The 25,155-nt window shown below is 38.6% G+C and overlaps 1 long non-coding RNA gene across 1 annotated transcript; it reads left to right on the top strand.

The window, feature by feature from the left end:
- The first annotated feature begins 100 nt into the window (after positions 1-100).
- Positions 101-24,954, top strand: LOC132840564 (uncharacterized). Its single transcript, XR_009647816.1, has 3 exons — positions 101-304; positions 1,011-1,160; positions 24,676-24,954. It is a non-coding gene; the product is annotated as an uncharacterized LOC132840564 (long non-coding RNA).
- The last annotated feature ends 201 nt before the right edge of the window (positions 24,955-25,155 follow it).

Below are 25,155 nucleotides of genomic sequence, written 5' to 3'. Positions count from 1 at the left end.
TTGTGAAACTTCTGGCAACCTTGACCAAAAGCAGCACGCGACAAGTCTGTACTTGTCCACGTGAGCGTTTTTTTAATTATTTTATCGACTAGCTGGAAACTAAAACTGAGGAAAACGTCAAGAAATAAATCTATAAATCTTACATTGATTTTCTTTTGATCGAAGACGGCTTTAATAACTAGTATAGTAAGATTTATCTGTGGATAGTGTATTAAATTTATAAACTTTTTTCCAAATGTAAATATTCAAACTTTTAGCAAACGCCACCTGGTGTACATCAGGAGAAGTGCTCAGGTGTTTCCAGGTAAGTTTGTGTACCTTTTTCAAAAATAACACACTGCAAAATAGCCATATATGTATATATGGCTATATATATATATATATATATATATATATAAATTTTCTCGGACAATAAATCAGTAAATGTTTTATATGGCAATGACATGATAATAAGATGAAGCTAAAGGAGATTTCGAGAAGGAAAGCAAACAAACATACAAAAACACAACATTAAAATAAAAACAATTATAATAATATTAAAGTAAATGCATTATACACAATATAGAATTTTTTCTACGTAATAGGGTTTTATTAAAAAAACAACACCCAAACAAAATATTTTATTGTGCACATTAGAGTAACAATGAAATAATATAAGATCTGATTATACTGCTATATAAATTATACAAATTTATAACATGAATAATTAATAAAGCCTAAATTATTACTTATATAATAATAATAATAATAATAATAATAACCCACCGAGTGTTAAGTTTGATGTGTTTTGCATCACTGAATGAATGAAAAAGTACACATACACAAAGGTGAGTGACAAATTAACGCCAAAACTAACATCATGTTTTTGTAAAGTGACACAAGCCTCCAGAACATCTTCAGATTATCGTGTCATTGAAGAGTCTGTGAAACTATAAGGGAGCAATGAACAGTCTTGGTGCAGATGGTGTTACAGAGCGCAGTCTCACACGTCTCTACAAAATCTCTCGTAGGTGTTCAGTTGGGTGAGATCTGATGACTTGAAGACCTTTCACATCGTTTTCATTCTCATCGGTGAATCCTCTTACCCTGTGGATAAGGGCAGAGTCATCCTGGAAGAGACCAAACCCGACGGGATAGAAACATTTCACCGTCGGATAAAGGTGATCACGCAGAAGAACTTTTTTTATTTTTATTCATTTGCACTGACCTTTCCTGCTACAAGGATAATTCGACTCAAACCTTTAACAGCAGAAAAAATGTCCTTCGACATATAACACAGTCAGCCGTTTTTCCTTTAATTTGTCACCTGTCTGTATATACATACATCCAAATAACCTCCTTATTTATGTCTATATCCCTGCTGAAAAAAAAAAAAACAGCTTAGACGAGCACGAAATTCATGCTGGTCTAAGCTGTTTTTTTTCCAACAGGGATATAAACATAAATAAGTATGGATATGCAGTTTTTGGGGAGGGGTGCGAGGTGAGGTTAAGAGCTATGCTGTAGGATTAAGAGAGCAGATGAGGTTTCAGAGCGTTGATCTATAATCAGGATTTGCATGCATACATGAAGGAATACAAATATGTATTGTGTTTCTTTGCATTAGTTAATTCTAACTTAACAGCTTAAACTCAGCATCTCAGATTCCTCAGTCTTACTTACACACCCTTACACACTGTTTGTTTTAGCGGAGTTACTGGATAATATGCTTTAAGATGCAAAGCATGGATGGATTGAGGTTTATTACAAAAAAAATGATCCATGTTCTTATATTATACAGTAGCACATCTTGGGTTTGCTTTAGATTCTCAGATTTCATAAAGCTTTCGGTTTAAATGGGTTTCTAATAAACTCCAGAAGCAGAATGTTAAGTGTAAATATTTATGACCCAATACCTCATATTAACTGAAACCCACTGATTATCCAGTGTTTAAGGAACTAATTTAATTACAACACTAATAATACTGTAGTATATTGTAAACTCTGCTCCGGTAATATGTAATATGTTTAAATTTTGGAAATGACAAGTAAAGTAACCGTGTTCAGTACACACATTCTCTTATTATGCTCAGTAAGGCTTGGTTTTGTATGCAACAGATAAACATGACATACAAAGCAATGCAAAATATGCTAAATGAAGCTATTTCCACTATACAGTATATTTCACTATACAGTTCAAGCACAATATTAAGGTTTGTTAACAGTGCTAGAAAAACAGTAGCAGGATTTTTTCCTTTTCCTCAATGATAAAGAGTCGTTAATATGGAAATGGTGCTGATATATAATATTTTTCACGGCAACGCTCGGTGTGTCTTAACTGAATCGATCTTATTTTCCAACATGACACAGAGTCAATGACTCTGAATCAGATACATCAGACTACATAGTGATGTATGGCATGGTGTCAGGATTTGTGCTCCAGAGTTCCAGTTGCTACTACTAGTTAAAATGAACTGGTTGAAAGAATTATATCCCGTGCATTTGTTAGACTCTAATCAGAAAGAGACGCCACAAAGACATCATCGTAATAGGAAGGAAGGTTTGTGGTTCCCAAAAAGGCTTATTTTAAGCTACAGTTTGTTTCAGGTTTGTATCATGTTTCCTGCTGGAAAACAAATTACGTATCACAAATATGAAAGTGACGCAGTGAGCGGCACCGGAGCTATTACGGTGTAGCAGAGCTGCTAGGAAGACCGAGCAGGGGTAAAATAAACACAGCAAACCCCACCAGTCACTCCATAATGGAGTAGCAGCTTGCGTGGGGTTAAACTACAAAGCTCAACATGGGAAAGAGCTGAGCATCCAGTGCTCTTTTAATGAAGAGCTGCCCAGTACACCGTGGCTCTTATTGGTACACAAAACGTAGTCTTAGTATTCGAGGCACACATCTCATTTCAAGCATGCAGCTTCGTGTGACGATGTGGTATTAAGCCTTGATAAGCTGTCTGTGAGCAAACTGGAGTGGCTAGAATAAGCATATCCCTTCTTTTTCCCCTTTTTTGTACCAACTTGACACCCTCCGTGCCTCGACTTTCATCACCGTGACTGTAATCCATATGATCTATAAGGTGAATAGGGCGAATTTTATTTTCTCCTTCAGCAGAGGGTTTACACATCAAGATCGGGGAGACTGCGTACATTTCAGTGACTATTTAAAAAGCTTTTCATGTCTGAATTCGACGAGCAACGTTTGGACTTTAATCAAATCTGATTTTGACATTGATGATGTTTTGATGATTTCTCTTGGAGCAAAGGATTTGGTTTTGGATTTGATTTCCTTCATATTATAAAGCTTGTTTATTTTCCATTGTAGAAATATTACAATTTTTAAATTTAATGTCTATTGTGTTGAGCTCTTGCTGTGCTCCTCTGCTGCCTGCTGGTGTCACTAGAGGCCCATAGTGACTTGGTCATTTGGATTATTCTCTTTGTTGGTTGAGAATTTAAACCTTCGGCCTTCATAAATCTGATCTTTTGTTATGCAGAAGTGAATCTCTGCGAGTTTTGTCGTTGCTCTCCTACTGAGTTTCCAAATTTGTTTCTTTTTTTATAACATTCCAGGAAGTTAAAAATTGATCTTGAAAATGTGCATTTTTTATACGATACGGTTAAATAAGATTTTAGATTTGGAATTACGGTTAATATTTGATTACCTTCGTTCTCAGGACACTCACACTCGAGCTACCGGTATAAAAGTAAAGTTAAAATGAATAGCGTCTGTCTGGTCAAAGTCCATCCTGCCGTTCAGCCTGAGATAAAGAGTAAAGATTATGTCCCATCTTTTTTCTCATACAACTTTATGCATTATTTCCTGACCAGATCAACAGATATTTCTCATGGGCCGGCATTCACCTGTTTGTTCAGTCATTCATTCATTCATTCATTCATTCATTCATTCATTCAATTAATTAGTTATTTATTACGCCTCCCCTTTTTTCCACCTGAGGCATATCATTCTTGATTAATTCACTGCAGCTTTTGGAAAAAGACAAAGAGCTTTTTAAGTGTAGAGCCTGGAACCTTGTGTTCCTGCTCCGGCTCGTCAAATTTCCTTGGACTTGTTTTCTACATGCAAGGTTCTAAAAAAGAAGCAGGGCAGACGAGGGAGCGAATGCATTCGGCCTTTGTCGACACCTCGCATTCTTGCATTGTCCAGACAGACGCGGAAGAAAGCACTTGTAATATGTATTCAATTCAAATCAAATTGGTGTAGCCCGAAGTAATCTTTTTCTATTAGATGTGTCACTTTTTGAAATTCTTCCCTAATATCCTTTACGACTCCCAATATAAGATTAGCTCTTTCTATGCTGCCGCAGTTTCTGAATTATTCACTGAGGCATGACCTTCAGTTATCAGGTTAGAAAGACCTTGATTATAACAGGAAGTCAAGTGTAGAAAATCACTTTTGGCTAAAAGAAGCGTTTCAGAGATTTAAATGACGTGCAAAATGTACACATAAATAATAATGCGAATTTAATTACATGGTCACAAAAGAGCTCTTGCACGAGTCCCAACATAAAGAATTTGATCGGGTGTGTGTGGAGTTAATGGTGAATTATTTGCACTTTACCACCTCTGAGTCTTGTCATGTTAATAAGAGCAGCGCTAAAGAGCTAAAGAAACCAGACAGTTTATTCTAATAATTTGCTTACAGTCATATTCCATCCTGGTTAGTGATGGAAGCCATTTGTTGGAAATAGTTTCACGTGCTTAAAAAATTGCACTCCTGCATGCTTTTTGTCCTGTACAGTTAGAGTAAATGGATTTAGGCCCATTAGCTTCTGCCAGGCTGGAATAATAGATGTCTCATTACGGCCACTAATAAATAACATTTGCAGAGGACATCTCAATTATTAGTAGTCTATGTGGAATAATACTTCTCTCATTATCCTCCTAGTAAACAAGGCCAGAGGAAGGACATGTTCTAGGACCAGAGCGTGGATCCTGCCCTCTTTGTTAGGACGCTCGATCATAAAGCCAACCTCCTTTACAACATTTACTAGATTTATGATGTCTTGATTGGATATGTTTATGGCCTCTATATGAACAGCTTTTATAGTTTGTCCATTTAATGTGAACCGTTTATTAAGATCTGGCACGATGTCATCGATTCAGCACAGATACAGTCATCCTAAAGACTACAATGGTTTCAGTATATAAACACACACGCTTAGAAATATTTTAAATTAAAGTTGAAAATGATAGAAATCATCTGGAACTTTCCCTCCCACAAATATGAAACAAATCTTTTTATTATATTCAGAATTTAATCGAATTGGCGCAAAGCCTACCCTCTTAGAAAAAGAGTTTTTCCTAGTTTCGAAACTGGAACGGTTTTAAAAGGCTAGGAACTCTAAATATATACAAAGAACCTCATGAAGAACCCTTTTCTAATGGTTGAAAGATCCACTCTAAGCATGCTCATGTCATAGGAGTGGGTGTTAATAACTAATAAATACCGTGTGGGGAAAAAAAACGACATTATCATGACACACAGCACAGCATTTAATTTTGGTTTTGCTAGTAAGATGCCAAGAAAACAGTCTAGGGATGTTTTTAAATCTAACATTTGTTTCAAACAAAATATGTGTTTGAAAAGGCGATATGAAGAAATCCAACATTTAGTAGAAAAATTGATTTAATCAAGTTATTTGTTACAGTAACAGCAACGATGTTATGAAAGTCCTGACACCTGATGGTACTAATGATATTCAGAGAAGTGAATCAGTATGAAATATATCTATATATCTTTATATCATGCACGATCCTCGAAACAAGAGAACACACATTTATGCTTGTTGTGAGCAGGATGTCAGTGCTGTACTGTACACACCGTGTGTTACTTTCTCCACATGTAAATGAGCAGCGACACTAATTTCACATTCAGGCGCACGTTGAATTCGGCTCTTTTAAGACCGTTTGCGTGCGGGAGGACGCAAGGCGACTTTAAACCACGTTGTGTATTCGCGTACCGTACCGTGGGGCATGTCTCCGGGACAGATAGTCCCTCGTTGCTTGAGTGCTGCAGTGTGTGTGCTCAGGAGGTAAATAACTGGCAGCGGGAGATTGGAAGCCCAGCATGGCTCCCTGATAAAGTCAAAGCCTGCAGTAACTTTCCCCCGCTGCATTTATTTGCGCCCCATATTTCAGCGTGGCAGAGATGTAACAGCTTAATTTGCCACCAATCATATTTCTGCTCACCTACAGGATAATGAGGTGATATTGGTTATTTTAGACTTGGCTGCATGGATGCCTGTGGTAATTTGAGGCAGTGGTGTGGCGGGACGAAGAGGCTGCAATGTGACCCGGCCTTGGCTCGCGTCTCAAATCAGCAAATAAACAGGAACCCAACAGTATGTCCTGTGGCGCTACCAGCCTTGAGATTTTGGGAGGGAATCGGTGTCCAACATTTCACAGAGATGTTTTTTCAGTGAGCGTGTGTACTTTTAAAGAAACGCTTTCTGGCCACAAAATTTGACTAATGTATTTGAAAGAGAGAGTCCAAACCGACAATTCATCTTGGCACATTCCTGGTGATGTACCAGCACATTCTTTGTGTGTTTCGGGCCACCTCTGCAGGAAGCTTTGTTGGCTGCATGATTTTTTTTCCCCTTTTCCCTCCTTTTCTTTTCCCAGACACGCGTTCCTCTGGCTGAGCTGTAAATTGAAAACACTGGCAGTGTTCCTCTCTCATCGCACACTTCAGAAATGGACTTCATTTGTGCGCATGAACTTCCCCTCACCCCTCACGTGCGAGACACTCATCATCCAGCGTAGGCCTCCGACTGAAGGCCGCTCCATCACGACAATAGCAGAAAAAGCCCCGCCGAATGACACCGGCACCCTTCTACCCTCCCAGATCTGATTAGGTGCCTCCATACAATCTAGCCCAACACAATGCGCTTTCATTACACCACAGATGCTGTCATTTCTCGTTTTCTCAATTTTTATCTTTCTAGTCTGCTTTTTTTTTAACAAGTGTTCATCTCCAAACTCTGATCAGCAGCCACACTTTCATCAGTCTAATGCATCTGTCTGTCCCGAGCTCGCGCTGATGCGGTCTTCTCCTTAATCTCATTTCCTTAACCTCCTCCAATATTGCTTCCTCTGCATCATGAAGATCGAGAGCAATTCTTTCCCATATAGTAAATCACCGACTTGTACTTATGTGGATGCCGCACAGGGGACCGGTGACGTCTGATTGGTCCTCGTCGCGTCTCCTGTACGGGTGACATCTCCATACCTGGCTCCTGACAACATAACGAGTTATTTCACCCGACCCGAAAGAAATGCATAAATATGCAAACGTCACCCAGTTTTGATTAAAACAGCCAGTAAGAATACATACGTTTTTATTTAATAAGGAGTTCAGGAATACTTTATTCACACAGTTACAATGAGAGTGCTGTTAATATTCAGAAGCCTTCGTAACACTCGTGAATAAATGCACTTGCACTGATTTGACTGCCTTCGGTCCTCTTTTTATCACACCTCTGCTTGCAGTTCTCGAGGATCTCACAAAATCCTTTACGCTTTCAGGTTTCAAGGCACCTTAAAAATGTAAAATGCTAAATTTTTATTTTTTCCACAATAGGCATCATTCAAATTGCCAGTGAATTAAAAATGAATGTTGTTCAAATGTGCTGAATGACCAGGAGGCATTCGAATTAACCTCAGTTGTAGACCAGAGCTCGATATATTCCTTGATTCTGATTGATTTCTGACACTAGTGCACCTTTAAAACACAGGTTTACATCAGTGCCTTTATATGAATATATTTATAGTAACCGTGTATATACAGGGACTTGTGTGGCAGTCGCTTCACTTAAACAGATTTAACATTTACAGAAGGAGCCTCTAGTCAGTAAGGTTGTAAACAGTAATAAAAATAATGTAAATACATCTGTCCTGTAAATAAATGAAAGTGCCTTTGCAAGTAATAACGACAACTTTATCGTTGAATACAGTCCCCTTTATTAATCGTTGCATTTCTACTACTTTCTTGTTTATCGCTACATTTTTAAAATACACAGCGATGCTTGTAGAACTCCTAGAAATTATTCTTAGTCCACAAATTGTGCACTATGTAACGGTTCGGTTCTCGCAAGTCTTTGGATTGTATTTGACATGTTTTCAGAAAGATGTGAACTTATAGATTGATACCAGAGCGTGTCTTTTCATTCCTGGCAAAACTTTCTAAACTGTACAGCCTACACCATTACAGAAGCCAATGAAGCTTTGCTTCCTTGTAGCGAACTTACTCTGAAATGAAATTTCATTAACTTGCGGGGAAAAAAAAAATGTACACGCCGCAAATAGATCCAAAGCGATTTTAGGTCTTGGCATTTCACCTCCGCCAAGTTGACCCACATATCATGTGAGGCGAGCGTTAACGTTACGGCTCGCCCCCATCACAGACACCTCAGTGCCTCCTGAGGTCCTTGGAGCGCACCTTACTTCTCCCAGGTCATCATGTACAATAACATTTACAAAGTTCGTTTGGCCATGTGACCACATGGCCCACATTCATGACCTTTATAAGAATGTGCTGTGTCTGCCTTGGGCTAACAGCCAACTGCATTGCTCTGTTGTGTACTCAGCGAGTCCCTCGGCTATCACTGCCTCTCCTCACCACGAGCTGGACTCTAACACTAAAACAAATTACAAGAACTGGGCACCAAGCAATTTGGCTTATTTGTGAACTATTGCCAAAAACCGAACCAGAAAATGATCCATTTTATTTAAATTGTATTAAATGCGGAGCAATAATTCTACATAATAATAGCTATTTTTATTTCATTTTATTTTTTTCCATGATCAAAATGATAATTAATACATGAAACCATCGGTTTTATAGCTCTGCTTTTTATATTTCTGCTTCCTGCTTTTTGTATTCGCTTCAATAATAAAAGAATATTGTAGAAAAACTACGGCGTGTCTCAATGGGACGTCAAAAAAAAGTCAGGTGTAAAATAGCAGAATTAGATTTATTTTTTTCTCCTTTTATTTCTTGTTTTTTTTTTTTTTTTAAGTTAATGAGTTGCGTGACAAATCTAACTTCAATAAGAAGTGTTGGCCTGAGGGAGAGTGTTAAGAAATGTTTGTTAAACAGTGCGTCGCTCCGTCCTGCATGCACGTTTGACAGCACGGCAATTTAAATAACACAAACAGCGTGAGGGAAAAGGGAGGTCGATAGGGTAATACAGGTTCAAATAATCTGCATAGTCGCTCCGGAAGGCAAATTGCTGCTTGTTGGCGCTCTTGGCCCAGCCTCGGCAAGTGGGGCTTTAAATTATGGTCAGAACGCCTGTGCTTGTGAGACGCCACCTTTACAGGGCCCCCCGAGTCATAGTGTTCATCAGAGCACGCTGTCCAATGGGATTACCGTAAAGCCTCCTCACCCCTGATCACAAATTCACATCCCCAGATACTAGATTGCTCTCTTCACTCCGTCCTGCTGATGACCAGTTTTCTGTCATGGTGTCGGGATGAGAGAGAGAGAGAGAGAGAGAGAGAGAGAGAGAGAGGGGAAGGGGGGGTGTAGATGGGGGGATTTTTACATTTCGCACTCCCAAATTTTGCCGTCCATCACATAATCAGTGGACGAATGGTAATTCGTTCTGTCAGAAAATGGAAATGGTGATGCTGCCTCGGTGTGCTGTAGCTGCAGGAAAGAGAAAGATTTTGTGAGGGAGAAAATCAAGAGAAAATATATGTGAAAAGGTGTAGAGAAAAAAAAAAAACGATGGATTTCATCGAACGCGATGGAGGCTTTAGCGAACCTTTTCACCCGAGCGACGGAATACGTTCACTTCCGCTTTCCTTGTAGCTTCTGCCCTGATGGAGTTGAATTTATTTTTGTCACACAACACAGGTGTTAGAAATTAGGAACAGATAACGAAAATAGTCAACATAGTGTTAACAGACATGACGCAAAAGCCATGCCATGGTATTTAAATGAACACTATTTGATTGTGCTTGAACTTTAACCAGGTAAACTCTAATACATTCATACTGTATGACTCAAAAGAAATATCGATCAGATGAAACATAAACTGCATCACGACTTGTCACTGAGGTTTAGATAACAGAATAAACCAAACACCAAGAGCTAAGGTTAACCGATTTAAAGTTCAATCAGTTAGCCATGGTTTTTTTTTTTTATTTAGCATCAATTGCTTTGTTAGCTAAAAGTTTTATACCATTAATGATGTTAATAATGCTAATTGATTAGTGGTACCTTTTAGAATTAATGTCAGTTTACAATAGCAAGAATATTGTCATGTATACACCCTTTGTGTGTGTGTGTGTGTGTGTGTGTGTGTGTGTGTGTGTGTTTTGCATGTTTTGTAATAGACAGCTGTTTTTTGTGCATCAGTAGAGAGGTATTGTGTGCTTGCCACTGTGTGTGTGTGTGTGTATTTGTTGTAGTGAAGGGGTATGTTAAGGGGGGGTGCAGAATGTGGAGGCACACGTCTCTGAGCCCACAGTGTGTGTGAAGGGTAGGGGGAATTAATCACCGTGTGTGTGTGTGTGTGTGTGTGTGTGTGTGTGTGTGTGTGTGTGTGTGGGGAGGGAACTCCTGGCAGGAGGTCACCAAACGGCTCCCGACTATCACCGTGGGTCACGCGTCTCGGGGGCCACGGCTGTGTACACACACATGCACACACACATACACATACACACCCCACACACTCCACACACCCCACCATCTTATCCCCCTTCTGCTTTAGTGGTCCAAGAGGAGACTAGCTCAACCTCACACTCGCACACATATATACACACACACACTCGCTCACACTCAACACACCCAGTGAATAGGGCGGTTGAGAGGACCGAAACACTGGTAAATATATCTCTGAATGTCTTGTCGTCATTTGTCAGTCGACTTCCGACCATCGCTGCATGAATCATATCATACATATGAGTCTCATTGTCTCAAATCTCATCGCCATCGTCATTTTGAGGTTCGAGGGAATCTTTTCATTTGCGTCTCATCGTTCCATCCCAGGCTATCCTGAACTCAGTGGCGTGACATGACAGGGGAGAGCTGGCTGGTAATTCCACGCACTTGTAATTCTGTGCTGTTCCTGATGAGGGATGTCTTGTTCTAGCACAGTATTTGGCTCTCGGGGGGAACGGGGCTGCTGTAATATACAGGAGTCGGAGCGCGCTTTAAAGAGACGCCCCGTTATTCCCTTCGGCTTAATCCTGCCGCGTTAATTCTCTCTCCCGCTTTCTCTCTCTCTCTCTTTTATACGTGTGAACGTGTCATACGGGCTGACGTTTTAAGGTGTGCAAATTTACGCCAGGCTTTTTTTTTTTTTTTTTTTTTATCAGCCAAGGAGATCCATCATCTTTAATCACGCGCAGGGCAGGATTGCTTCATCACGCTCGCCTATTGGTCAGGCAGGACTGGACTCGCATTTGCATGAGGGGGGAAGAGTGATGCGCCAGACAAATGCAGTCCAGTGATCATTAAGGGATGCAATTTGCAGTCGGGGGCTCCAATGGTGTGATGACGTGTGTTTTAGGGCGGCGGTGGGTCTAAATCTCCAGCAGAGGGGTTTTTACAGAGGCTTCTGCATAGTAATAAACCTGGTTCACGGCGGTTTTAACAAACACACGGCAGATAATATGCACATTTTCACTGCTCTCTGTGCTTTCGTTTAATGTACCACCGATGTTAATGTGTTGAATTGTGGATTTGCACTGAGAACAGGGACAATAATGATTGATAATATATATATTATCATATATTATCATCATGATTGATATATATATATATATATATATATATATATATATATATATATATATATATATATATATAATATTATAAATTATAATATGTGTGTGTGTGTGTGTGTGTGATGTGTGATTATCAGGGATGAATATTTCTACATCAATATGGAAGTCAATCATTATCTTATTTACAATAATATGCATATGTATTTATCTATATATTCATCGTGGCCTTCATTGTGTAGTGATGTACGCACAGAAATTCTCTTGATGTATAAGTTCCCAAATCAAAATGTTATGATGTACGCACGTGCAGATTGCTTTCTCTTTTACCCCTCTCAGGAGGAAAACCCCCCCAAAAAAACATCTGGATTTGTTTTTGCACGAACCAAAAATTCAAGAAGCGTCTTTGTTTAGTCAAACCGAGGGACATGTACAAATCGGCTGAGAGAAAACAGATGGCATGAAAATACACAAAATAACTGTTTATTATCAGACAGGAATGTGAAATATCGGCTCTTAATTAGGTTACGGATAAACGAGACAGAAATATCGAAGAGCAGTGTTCAAAATAAATAAACACAAATATAAAAATGTGAAGAAAAAAAAAGTTTCTTTATCATATGAGCAGTGTTTTAAAAGGACGACACGCTTTTTTATTCTGTGAACATTTTGAGCCTAATACAAATACAAGAAATGTTTAAAAATGTGTGTGTGTGTGTGTGTGTGTGTGTGTGTGTGTGTGTGTGTGTGTATAAAACAACACCAGGCTTTCTGTAGCTTTGATGCCCAGCTGCATGTGGTAATATGAGATGCAAAGGTAAAATGGAAAGAAAACTAGTGTCTTCTCTCTCTCTCTTTCTCTCTCTCTCTCTCTCTCTCTCTCTCTCTCTCTCTTTCTTTGGATGACATGTGGCTAATGAAAACAGGGTGTGTGTTTCCTTCAGAGTCTTTCATACGCTTTAATAAAAGGTGCAGCCAACATTTTGGCCGTTCACCCCACTGTTCCCTCTTTAAATGTGTGTGTGTGTGTGTGTGTGTGTATATATATGTGTGTGTGTGAGAGAGAGTGAGAGTGTGTTAATATGGAAATTCAAAACACCTAACTACAGGGGCTTAAGTGTAATCATGGAGTCAGGGTGGAGTGACACATTTGCACTCGTCTGCTAGTTTTTGCAATAATCCTTTCATTATTCCTAAAATATTACTAAACCCATTCATCCCTAAACTGCTTCCATATGACAGGAGTGTATACATTTACACTTGTATTTGGCTTTCATGGTCTTTGAGAATGAATATGAACCGCTCATAAACATGCTTCATGTGGAATGGACGGTCTTGTTCGATCTCTGTTTGATCTCCGCAGAACGAATCTCTCTCGAAGCTCCTCGTCTTCAATCTTGTTTCTGTTTTATTTTTTATTTTTTTCATCTGCATGTCATGTCTGCGCCTGGAGGGAGGTATTACTTAACACGAAGGCCATTTGCATGCTTCCTTGTATGTTTTGAATTTGCAATGCTCTTAGTTTACATTTTCTTTCCTCTGCCAGTGGGTGGCAGTGTTTGCCAGAGCATTCTTTCAAGATGAAGTGGGGGAAAAAAAAATAGGTGTGGAAGAGACTTATTGTTGAACATTTATATTAAGATGGGAAATTGTAAACAAGGCATTCTTTCATGCACATTTATAAAATATTAAAGAGTACGAGACGAGTTTGATGCTCTTCTTGAACTATTTGCATTATCATGAAGTGCGGTTATGATTTAAGGTCGTAAATATTCTGCGGTGTGTGTGTGTGTGTGTGTGTATACATTTGAATTTATGTCACTTTTTGCTATGCGACAATGTAAAAATCCCGACTATTTTATATAAATATACGTCTGCAGATCTACTTATTGTATTGCGTGACGAGGACGTCGATGTAGGAATCGTTTAGAAATCCCAAACAGACCAAGCATCTATTTTTTCCCCCTCCTCTTAAACCCATTTCTATTTTTTCTTTTTTTTCTTCTTTTTTTTTTTTCTCATCTCTGACCCTTAACTTTGACATTTAATGTTCTTAATATCCAGATTAAATTTTCTTTAATCTGGTCTGGAACATGTCAAATTATTTTTGCAATTACAAAGTGTCCTTATTCCAGTTTAAATCTCCAAACACACACACACACACACACACACACACACACACACACACAAACAAACACACACAATCTTCTATATGATCAACATGCAATTAGAAAGTGAAAAGCAATAAAGGTGCCATTCTGTGGTCATCTTGGCTAATGAAAGAGGGAGATTATAGAGAGGAGGCTTTAAGATGGATTAACAGGCCACATGCTGAGAAACAGCATCTGAGAGCTTCTGTAAAAAACAAACAAACAAACAAACAAACAAAAAAGGAAGCTAAATGAACACACTTCACAACAGATTCATTTGCATAAATGCAGAGACACCGGTGTTAAATAGTTGTGGGATGAACACAGAATTGTCTTTTAAAGGATTCAAGGTCTCAGTGCTCTTTTCATATATGTAACCTTTTGGGTTGTGTTTGAACTGAAAACAGCTGAGACAGAGTTGGTCACACAGGAGGCTGAACACACACACACACACACACTCCATACATGACCAGGTTAAGGGTTTAGCCTTTATCTTTTATTTTCAGGTCGGTCTCTGTATCTATTCAGCAGTTTCTGTGACATTCGATATTTTTAAAAATAAATATATTTCACGTAGACAAACACTTATGTTTTCTATTCCGTCTCATTTTCCTTTTTGGTGGTGTTGAAGCCACAGCAGCAGCAGCAGCAGCATGTTGGTCATCTCAGCCTGAGCGACATGCCGGTTAGTTCAGACAGCTGCTTTTTTAAGCCCTGCTGATAAGAGCCGCCCTGATGCTGAACATTGCAAATTGGAAGTGAAGATTGTCTTCTCTTTAGACTTTATCTAAAAGCAGTAAAACAAGAAGCTGTGACTACAACTGCAGCTATTGATTTTGCCATTTCAGCAAATTAAGAACAAGACAGCAAAGCCATTAAACCATCCAGTAATTGCCATGGGTAGTTTTTGGTGATGCCGAGGTTGACATTTAAATCGGACCCTCGCCCCCGGTCAAACCCGGCACCTGACTGTCAACCGTCCCCTGATTATTCAGACGGATCGGGGGGAAAAAAAGGTGTCCGGACATAAATATGTATGCTCCGGCGTCCTGAACGAGAATTCATCACTCGGTTCATGCATTCAGAGTATCTCAGTGACGTACAGCTCTCATACCTCACGCCAGCCCTCGGACTCATAATACGGCTCGCATTTTATTTCTAGCGGTACAGGCACCAGGCCATCCACACCGTAATATCTCCAGCAATATAAAAAATTACGAAGGAATAAAGCTTCGGATTAGCCAAGGACGAAGATGGAATTCGAAGGGTTTTTAATATGAAATAGTAGCTTGTGTTGAGATTTTGTCAGAAAATGACACCGTCACGCCACGACACGACGAAACTTACAGACGTGTGCCAATCATTTCATTTAAAAATCATTATAAACATATTATTATTTCATGTGTATATATATGTATATATATATATATATATATATATATATATATATATGTATATATATATATATATATATACATATATATACTGTGCTTTTCAAATTTTATAAGCGTAATGGAAAGTAGGAAGACAATTATCCTTAATGCAGATCACTGTTATTTATTTATTTATTTATTTGACATATAAATATGATTTAAATATTGAAAGGATTAAAGCATATGTTCAAATCTAGCAGTGGATTATAAATTCAGAATAAAGAGGAACGGCGGAGGAAAAAAAATCAAAGTTAGAAAATACGTGAAAGAGCCCTCCAAATCACTGAGGGATTATTTAAGCGCCTAATTGGTACAAGTGCAAATGAGTTATTCTGGTGCGCACAGAAGGTGTCAGTCTAAAGGCCTAGGTCGCTTCCGAACGTGCAGAATGGCAGCGAACATGCACGAGAATCTCTCCAGTTAATTCGTTGATTGCCCCTCGGAACTGATGGCTGCTAATTGTTAGGTGATTAACATAGAGTAGTAATTATGTTGGCCCAAGGGGGCGATTAATGTTTCAACATGTCATATTAGCGCAGAGCGTGGCTGCTCTTTGCCTGTGGATTTGGAGACAGATGGCGTGTTGTCAACAGCGGCGAAGGTTTTGTTTTCTGTCGAGCTGAGAAAAAAAAAAGTGTGCCAGGGGAGCTGGCCTTTTGTTTCAGCCTCATTAATAAGATGCTAATTGTCTGCAATTATTTACAACATTACACGTTGAATAGAGACGTCAAGTGGCTGTGACAAGACCGTGGTTCTGCGCACGTTCAGGACAGTAGAAGCTTTTTAATTCTTTATGAAATCGCTTCATTAATAAATCTAAAAATCTGTAAATGAATATTAACCATAAAAAGGCGGTTAGTTTGTGTTGGATGGATTTAGCTGGATGTTGAATATTATTATTCAGACCAGCATGCTGTTGTCTATTTAGTTACATTTCTGCTGAAATTAATTCATCATGCCCTGCTATTTATTAATATTTCATATTTTTCTCATGTTGTCCTACACAATATCCATTACTGTGAGTCGCGCTTTTGTTACACACATGAAGACAATAAAATCTGGCATGCAGGACTTTCTAAACTCTGAAACGATTCAAATCACTCACACGAGCGAGTGTTTGAGATCTCTGTGTTATGGGGAACACATGGCTCATGCTGAAGTTTAAACCCACTGTACAGCCCTAACACATGCTTCTGTATTACCAGGATATTTAGAAAGTAAAACGTAATTCAATTCGATTCAATAAAAAAAAGCTTCATATCTGTGATGTGGTTCATTTTCTGTTTTATTTTTCTTTTTTTATGACCCTACACTTGTATAACATGTTTAAGTTAAGGATTTGCTGGATTGTATATTATTAATCACACCCTCCAGTGTCACCCATATGAGGATGAGGTTCACTTTTGAGTCTGGTTCCTCTCAAGGTTTCTTCCTCTTTCATCTAAGGGAGTTTTTCCTCACCACAGTCACCTCAGTCACCTCAGACACGTTCGTTTAGGGATAAATACAAACACGTTTAAATATTAGTCTGATATTAATCTTTGTATTATATTAACCTTTGTATAATATACAATTTTTTGTATTACATTCTGTAAAGCTGCTTTGAGACAATGTCCATCGCTAGAAGCGCTAAACAAGTAAATATGAATTGAATTGAATTAAATTGAATTGAACTGATTGTGAAATTATTAGGTCATTATTTTTTAATTAAAAAAAAGCAAGAAACTCAGTTATGAGGCATCACGAGCGAAAACGATGAGTCCGCTGTTACACATCATTTCCTTTCGTCACAATCCACCCCCTTCTCCTCACCCCTCAACGACTTGGGGAGGTGCTTTGGTGCCAAAAAAAAAATAAAAAAAAATACACACACACACACACACACACACACACACACACACACACACATATACATATATATTTAATATATATATATACTTATATTAATATATATATATATACTATATATATAAGTTTTTGTTTGATGTACATTTCCATCAGTGTAATCCTGAACTTTGGGAGATTGAATTGCGGCGAGAAGCGGCGAGCAAGAGATAAGGCCTCCTACATATTCAAGACATATTTTACACTAGATCGCAGGGACTCGAAGTGTTTCCCTGCTTCTTCACTCAAAGGTGGAATTAATTTCAGCTGGCAGCGTCATGCTGTGGTCATTTTGTGTGAAGAGACATGTTGTTATTTTGATTTGGCCATTACAGCACCAAAATGACCACTCAGCATGCTGGCTTCTTCCAGCATTTAGATAAGCAGAGGGGGGGGAAATATAAAATTACAGCTATTGAACTCGGCGTACGGCGTCCTGGAAAAGAATACAGCAAAAAAAAAAAAAAAACAATTTATTTTTATTAAAATAAGAAGGAGGGCAAAACACAGGGACATCCTGTCCTGAAAACTCGTTTTGGACGTGACGCATTTAATTATCGTCTCTTACAGAATATATTCTAGAATTGAGACGTGGATAAAAACAAAAACAAACAAAAAAAAACGATTGATCCATTTGGATTAATCCGAATATATTTCAATTACACGATAAGCATCAGAGTTATTTCAGCTACAAAGTTCTTCTCTTCTCGTGGTTTACTATCTGTAATATTCTGTATTAAACTTACAACATACAGATGTAGAAATATCCCATTTCTGACATTTCATTCGTATCATCTGCTGTGTCATTAAATTACAGTTTTCTCTGATAGATACCAGAAATCTAGCCTGAAGTCCTTTCCTCTTATTTATTTATTTATTTAATTTATTTTCTCCTTTTTTTGGACCGCTCATCTTTTATTTCATCTTGTAAATTTGCATACCGAAAAGATGAATATTTTCTAAAAATTGGCCGAGTAATTAAAAATCCAGATTAAAATAAACGCTCCGCTTGATGTAAAAAAGATTGTGGGTTTGAATAATCAGTGATTACTTTTTAATCAGCTGGAAAAAATGTGGAATGTAGAGTCTGGATTTTATTAAAAAAAAATGATGATACTTATTCTTTCTTTTTTTTTAAGCACAGATGTGTTGATTTGGGTTGAAAACGCCTTGACGTGTTTCCCGCTGGATCATCAGTCTAAAAGAATGGAAAAAAAAAGAAAGAGAAGATCGTGTTTTAATTTTTCCTCCGTATTTAAAAGAATATTTATATATGATTCGTATTGAGTGGTATTTTTTTTTTTATTCAGATGAGTGCTGCTAAATTAGCATGTCGTTATACGTGTACTTACTTAGTAATAACATCCATCTCTGTATGTTGTTGAAGTTTAAATACCACACAAGCTTCAATTAGCCACAAATCCAACAACGCTAAAGGCATTTCAAGGTCTTTTATAGATTTTTTTGTCTTCACCTTCTTTGTTGTCGAGGCGTTACAATGGAACACGCCGGTCTTTATGTTTCAAAATTGGTTTCACACTTCCCTAACAGTTTGTTCAGCTAAATCTGGCCATGATGTATCATTATCGCATCTTTTGGAGGAAATCTATAAGATCAATACATTCTCTAGCTAGCGGGCTTAGGCTTGCTTACATGCTGAGCGGCTTGCTGCACCACAAGTCAAGAACATCGAGCCACAGGCAAACCGCAGCCTAACACAACCGCTGCCTGCTCGTCCTCTTCATTCAGAGGAAATAAGGCAAGAAATATCAGGAGATAGCGCCGGTCGATTAGACATTCTGTGGGAGGGAAGCGCACTTTCCACTTTTTAAACCCAATTGCTGCCTTTCAAGGAACTTATAACTGCCTGAGTCCTTGCCAGGTCTCACTACCGTTTTAGAATCAGATCACTGATCAATCGTGGAATAAAATAATGAGCATTTTTAACCTCATCCTTATTCTGTTAATCACCACCGCATGTAAAATACAAAATACAGTGGCCAAGCTCGAGTACGGAGAGATCGATCAGGTCTGCGACTCTTTTTTTTCTCCCTTTTGTCTTCATTAATGTGGTCCGGTCAAAGCGAGCCAAATGTTGAGCACTTCGCAAGTAATTACCGTCCGATAAACAGGTCAAGAGTGAGCGTGGCCGCAGCTGCTGCCATTCGTGGTGGCAGACACTTCAGCCCACTAAGCTTCAAGTATTGATTGGCCAGTCTGTGACATCTCCTAAGCCATGTCACCCAAGTGAAAGAAGACTCCAAATTGACCAGTAATAAAGTGTTGGAAGTTGTGGCCGCTTCCTCCTGGGACTTGTTCGTGTGGAGGAAAGAAGGCCCCTCCTCTCGGACCATCAATCCTCCCTGAAGGCTCAATATAGTGCTAAATTAGCCAAAGGGAGAGCAGATAGACCACTAGACATCTGTTACAGACCCTTGACACACTTTTCCACCCTGCTCTCTTATTTAAATGGTCTGTAAAACAGTCAAAAAAGCCTGGAGGACTGTAATATCAGGATTTACAGCTAAAAGGAGCTAGATTCAGAGGATCGGTTAAATCCTGAATGACAGGCCTTCAAGTGAAGGAGCGGTGATCAGGTCTGCGAGGTCCAGTCATTAACATTATCCTGAAGCTGAAAGGCATATTCCTCTTTATTCACCGTGTCACGGAGTAATGCAAATCCTGAGAACTTGTGAGACGTGTAATGTACTGTATATTGATTAATGATGTCATCAAATCACTACCGCATGTTTTCCAGAGAGGATAAGATTCAATTATCGAGGTCCATGAACATCTTGAGCAGTTGTTTATCTTCAAAGTTTGGCAATCTGCCATCTTAGAAAGGGGAAAAAAAAAACCCAAAGATGTCTGATTACAAGCTTGGTGTTGAATTTTAAGGTTTTCACAATAACGCAACGTAAAGTTAGCTGACAGCCGAGAGCGTTTATAAAACCCACATGCTAGCGCTCTCGTCAAGCTCAGAAATTACTTCAGCAATATAACGTATATTAATATACACAGTGATTAGTTTAGTAAAGCTTGACACGTACAAAATTTGTTTCCGTCGATTTAAACTTTCCAATTTCGGACATTTTTTTTCATGCTAGCACAAATTCCAACCTCCATAACTATCCAAACGCTAAAATTATGCTAGAATTATGTCTAATTATTTTCTTAAGTGTCATTATGTTATAGTTATTATGACACTGATTCAATGTAAATATTCATTTCCTCCCAGCGCTCTATCTGTAGCGAGACGGATAGCTTTACGCACAAAAAAAAAAAACGAAAAGGAGGAATTCAGGAAAACCCCAGATTGTGGTAAGAACTGGTCAGGGGTTTGAGAACGTGTTAGAACGATGACAACTTCCCGCTCTGTGCCCTACTGTGTAATATTTGGAGGCTGGATAAACACTCACTTTTTTTGCCACTCAGCTTTGTAAACATCTTCTGAAAGGAAAAATGAAATATGTCAGTGTTACATATACACCAGCGAATGTTTGTGCGACTTTCTGGATGGCGCGAGCGCACATTTAACAAGAATAAGTAGCTTGCGATTCCGATAGCATGTTTATTTTAAAAGACGTAAATATACTGTACGTACCATCCGGCTTCCATTCGTGCCAGGCTTGTCGCTTCAATACCAATTTTTTTTTTTGATCAGACTTTTAAATGGGATTGGGTGTTGTTTTTTTTTTCTTCTCAGGCTATTTCAGCTGTCAAACTACGGACGATAAACGATTTGACAAGATATACAAAGATCAACACGAGCCCGGCTTCTTCTCGCATTTTCCCCCCTTTTTCTGTCTACTCGGAGCGAACGTCTGAATAACGACCTCTAAAAGCATTAGTTTAAATTATATGCTGTTTAAATTATAAAGGACTTGATGGCCATGTCATTGACGGACATGTAAACACAAAGTGACAGAACTGGAATGAGTACATAATCACTTATGGGTATAGTTACTTCCCTGCGCCCTCCACCCCGGAATGAGGGCCGCGAGCTCTTCCACAACACACTGAATTTATATTCGCTCTCCTTGTTTCCACCCACTGTGGTGAAAAAAAAAAAGCATCAGTAATTGCCAGCTATTTCATGTTGATTCTGGTACTTTTTCTGATTGCGCTGTCCTCCTTGTTCACGGGCCAGCGGTCACGTAAGCGCCTTAGCCGACTCCATATCAAAGAGCAGCGAGCATGGACGCTGTCGGTGTAAAAGCGGAGAGAGGCATACAGCATGAATATTTAATCCCGGGTGACGGGTGCTGGACTTTTGCTTTGTCTTCCTTTGGATTATACATTTAAAGCTTCAGGAGATTAATGGAACTGCAAATAGAAAAGAGCTTTCTCTTTCTTTCACTCTTTCTCTCTTTCTCTCTCTCTCTCTCTCTCTCTCTCTCTCTCTCTCTCTCTCTCTCTTTGGCCATATCTCAGAGATAAATGAAAGAATTACCATACATATATATCTCTTTCAAAACACTGCGGTTTGTTTAGCATTTGGAGCAGCCAAAGGAATCAATGTGTTTTCATTTAGTATATGAGTTTTTTATTATTTTGTTCCCACAAAAATAGAAAATGTAATGTATTTCAGTTCCCATCGACTAGGGATCCCATTTTTTTTTTTTTTTTGAACGTTTGGAAGTACTGTGGATTTAATTAGAAATCAGTAAAATAGCTGCTTGCATTTAAGGCGATGATAGCTCAGTCTCTGCTCATTGATTTTGCATTATTGCTAAAGACGTAGCACGGTTCCACTCCACACCAGGGGTCTACTGGGAAAAGTGGGTGAGGGAGTCATGATGTATTAAAATGTTTCGCAAAAATCAATTGTTTAGTCTTACATAAAATACGAGGCATGTACTGTATGTGTGTGTGTGTGTGTGTGAGTTTTCTTCCAGTGATTCATCTACATATGATAGTAGTTTGGGTTCATCTTCTGATGACAAACATTTCTGTCAAACCAAAAAATTAATTCTATTATATATATACGTATATATATATATATATATACGTATATATATATATATATCCTTATATGGTATTAAGCACTATTTCTGATGTAAAAATCTTTACCCAACACAGTAATAGAGATGATATACTGTAATATGAAACACCCCGAATGCCACTCATTAGCGTATTGTGTTGTATATTTAAGTGTCAGTCTTTGATGTCCAACACTGACATTCAGATACGAATTACAGAGAAGACTCCAGACCCCTTCCCTCTGTATGGATGGCTTTTTGGGGATTATGTAAATCAACCGTGCAACTTTGAAGTGTTTAGAGCAGTGTTGCAGCAACTACAGTAATTATCACTGAGCCAAAGTGCTAAATGCATGAAGCTACAAAAGCACCGCAGTTACCTCCATGTTAATGAGGCTTTGAGAACAATGATGCGGTTTAGCAGATCTGCGTTATAAAGCCTCTCTTCGCTTCGCCTGACTGCACACTTGACTGCACACTTTGTTTTGTGTCTCTTCTTTTCTTCAGACGACGCATCGCGATCCACTTTGCAGCTGCTGACGACACTTTCTTATATATTCGCCAAAATGTCTTCTTTGATGATCTTGAATTAAACTGCAGCGCTGTTAGGTTTGTCTTAAGCGCTTACGCGGACGTGAGGCGTCCGTTCCACGTGGTTTAAACTCTACGAAAACATGGTTTGATCGCAGCTAGAAAACCATTTGACTCCGAATCGACTCACCTGCAAGAAGTGAATCAAACATGTCGTGTGGGTTCTGGACATTTCTGTGTTCTGGAGATTTGGATCAATACACAGAAAAAAGAAATTAATCACTATAAATGTGATACATAATTTGTTTTTTTTTATTATTATTATTATTATTATATTTTTTTCTTACTTGCTAAAGGTTTATTTACCTTTCTCTGTATTCTCTGTATCTAATTTGGCTTCTTTAATTACGTGCAGAACGAAAGCAAACCAAGCCAAACAGCAAACGAATCAAATTCATTAACAAACAGACTAATAAGTATGAAAGCATCATTAAACTCTCAGGAGCTTCTTAATTTTCTTATTAGTTTCACTGTAGTTACTAGATATGCGCTAGTAGGTACTGTACTGGTTAATGTGCTTTAATAAAAAGCTGGGACTTTAAGAGTATCTTTGAGGCATAGAATGATTTGATATTCTGCGTAGTACCAGCAGTTTAGATCCTAAGTGGGTTTTCTGCTTTAATACACGAAATTATCTCTCTTTTTTTTTTTAAATAGCTCAGATATTATTTCCAGCGAACACTCTTTCAAGCCAAATTTCAAATTCGGTGTGACTGTAATTATTCAGATATTAAAACTTTTTTATCCACTAAGCGTTAGGCAGGACCTCCTTCTCCGGCGAACGCTCGATAAGCCACGTTCCGTTTTCGAGTAGCTTTGATTGTAAAGTGAACGGCGTAATACTATATAATCCAGTAGTCTATAAAATCCATGGACGTTGTAAAAACATTACCCTTAGAGCACTCAAGCTGCAGGGCCAACACCTCCAGAAAAAAAAGGTCTTGTTTTGGCAAATTTGTGAGTATTGCCACCATTACACTAATCAATACCCACATGTCCGTGTATTGATCCTCATGTCTGTGAGGGAACTTGGGGGAATGGATCTGTTTGGGTTTTCATTTAGACCACACATAGAGATCAAAAGAGCGCAGCGCTAAAGAGACAAGCGAAGGCGTTTTGCTCCAATGCATTCACTTGTCACGTTTAGACGTCATGTTATGACGATTACTGTGACATTTTTACACCGATACACGATCCCGAACACCTGATGTTTATTTCCTAATCACAGCACTGTGGAATTCTCATATCAATATCTAATACCCATTCACAGGGAACCGCATGGCGAAAGAAAAACATACAATCGTACTGTAGCTATGTTAAAAAGCTTTTTATATGGACACGTGTATTTATTGCTAAGGGAAGGAGTCTCCAGTGTCAGCGCTTTTTTTTTTTATAATTATAGAGGATTTTGGCGTCTTTAACGTCTCATCTCAGGGACGTTCTACAATCTGACTTGCAATGGACAAACTGCTGTAGCGTCAAAGGAATAAAACTCATCAGGACGTACAGTTACTGTAAGGAAATGAATCAGCTTGGGATGTAACAGTGAGTCATTTTCAGAGCTTCATCACACCACTGCATTGTTGATTATTTCCCTACCACACGACACCGTGCCGTTTTTTATTCCCTGCTTAAGACGTTACGTAACGGAAGAACAGGAGAGCGTTCGTGGCTGACTAACGTGCATGTTTCTAAATCAGTCCTTATTTGTCACAGACCATTTGATAGCAGTTGAGATTATGTAAACACTCATCGGATCATAATTCCCGCTAATTACTTCTTAAATGTCAAATGAAGCATATTCCAGGCATCCAGACTGAATCAGCCTCTGTGTGTGTGTGTGTGTGTGTTCCTCCATCCGCCTAGCCCCCTCCTTCGACCCCCTAGAGGGCCTTGAGCTTCCTCATTAATCTCGGCACGACAGCCCTTGACCATTTGACAGTACGTGTGACTTCCGCAGAACATGGCTCCTGGACAAAATCACCCACTGTGCCAGCCACACGATGATGGAGACTATTCCCAAGTTTCCCAAATGGCTTAGATGTCCTGAATTGGCGACACTTTGAAGTGGATTCCTGTTAAATTGACTGACGTTATTACTATTCCAAGGTGTCACTTACCTGACAACGGACCAAGTGTGGACGGAAACCAATTAAAATCTTCCCAAAGAGCAATTTCCTTCTGATTAATCTAAATAAAACATGCAATAAAACATGTATTTTTGTATGTGTATATATCTATACATCTTAATCTGTATAGTGACAGTACATTTAATATTTAGATATAATTTTTGTATAGTCTTACTGTAGATGTCCATTATATATGCTGTGTGTCAGAAGAAAAAAAAAATAAATTCAAAAAATTCTA

This window comes from Tachysurus vachellii, chromosome 25, assembly GCF_030014155.1.
Source record: "Tachysurus vachellii isolate PV-2020 chromosome 25, HZAU_Pvac_v1, whole genome shotgun sequence".
Taxonomy (NCBI): Eukaryota; Metazoa; Chordata; class Actinopteri; order Siluriformes; family Bagridae; genus Tachysurus; species Tachysurus vachellii.
This window is presented reverse-complemented; position numbering and strand designations above follow the sequence as displayed.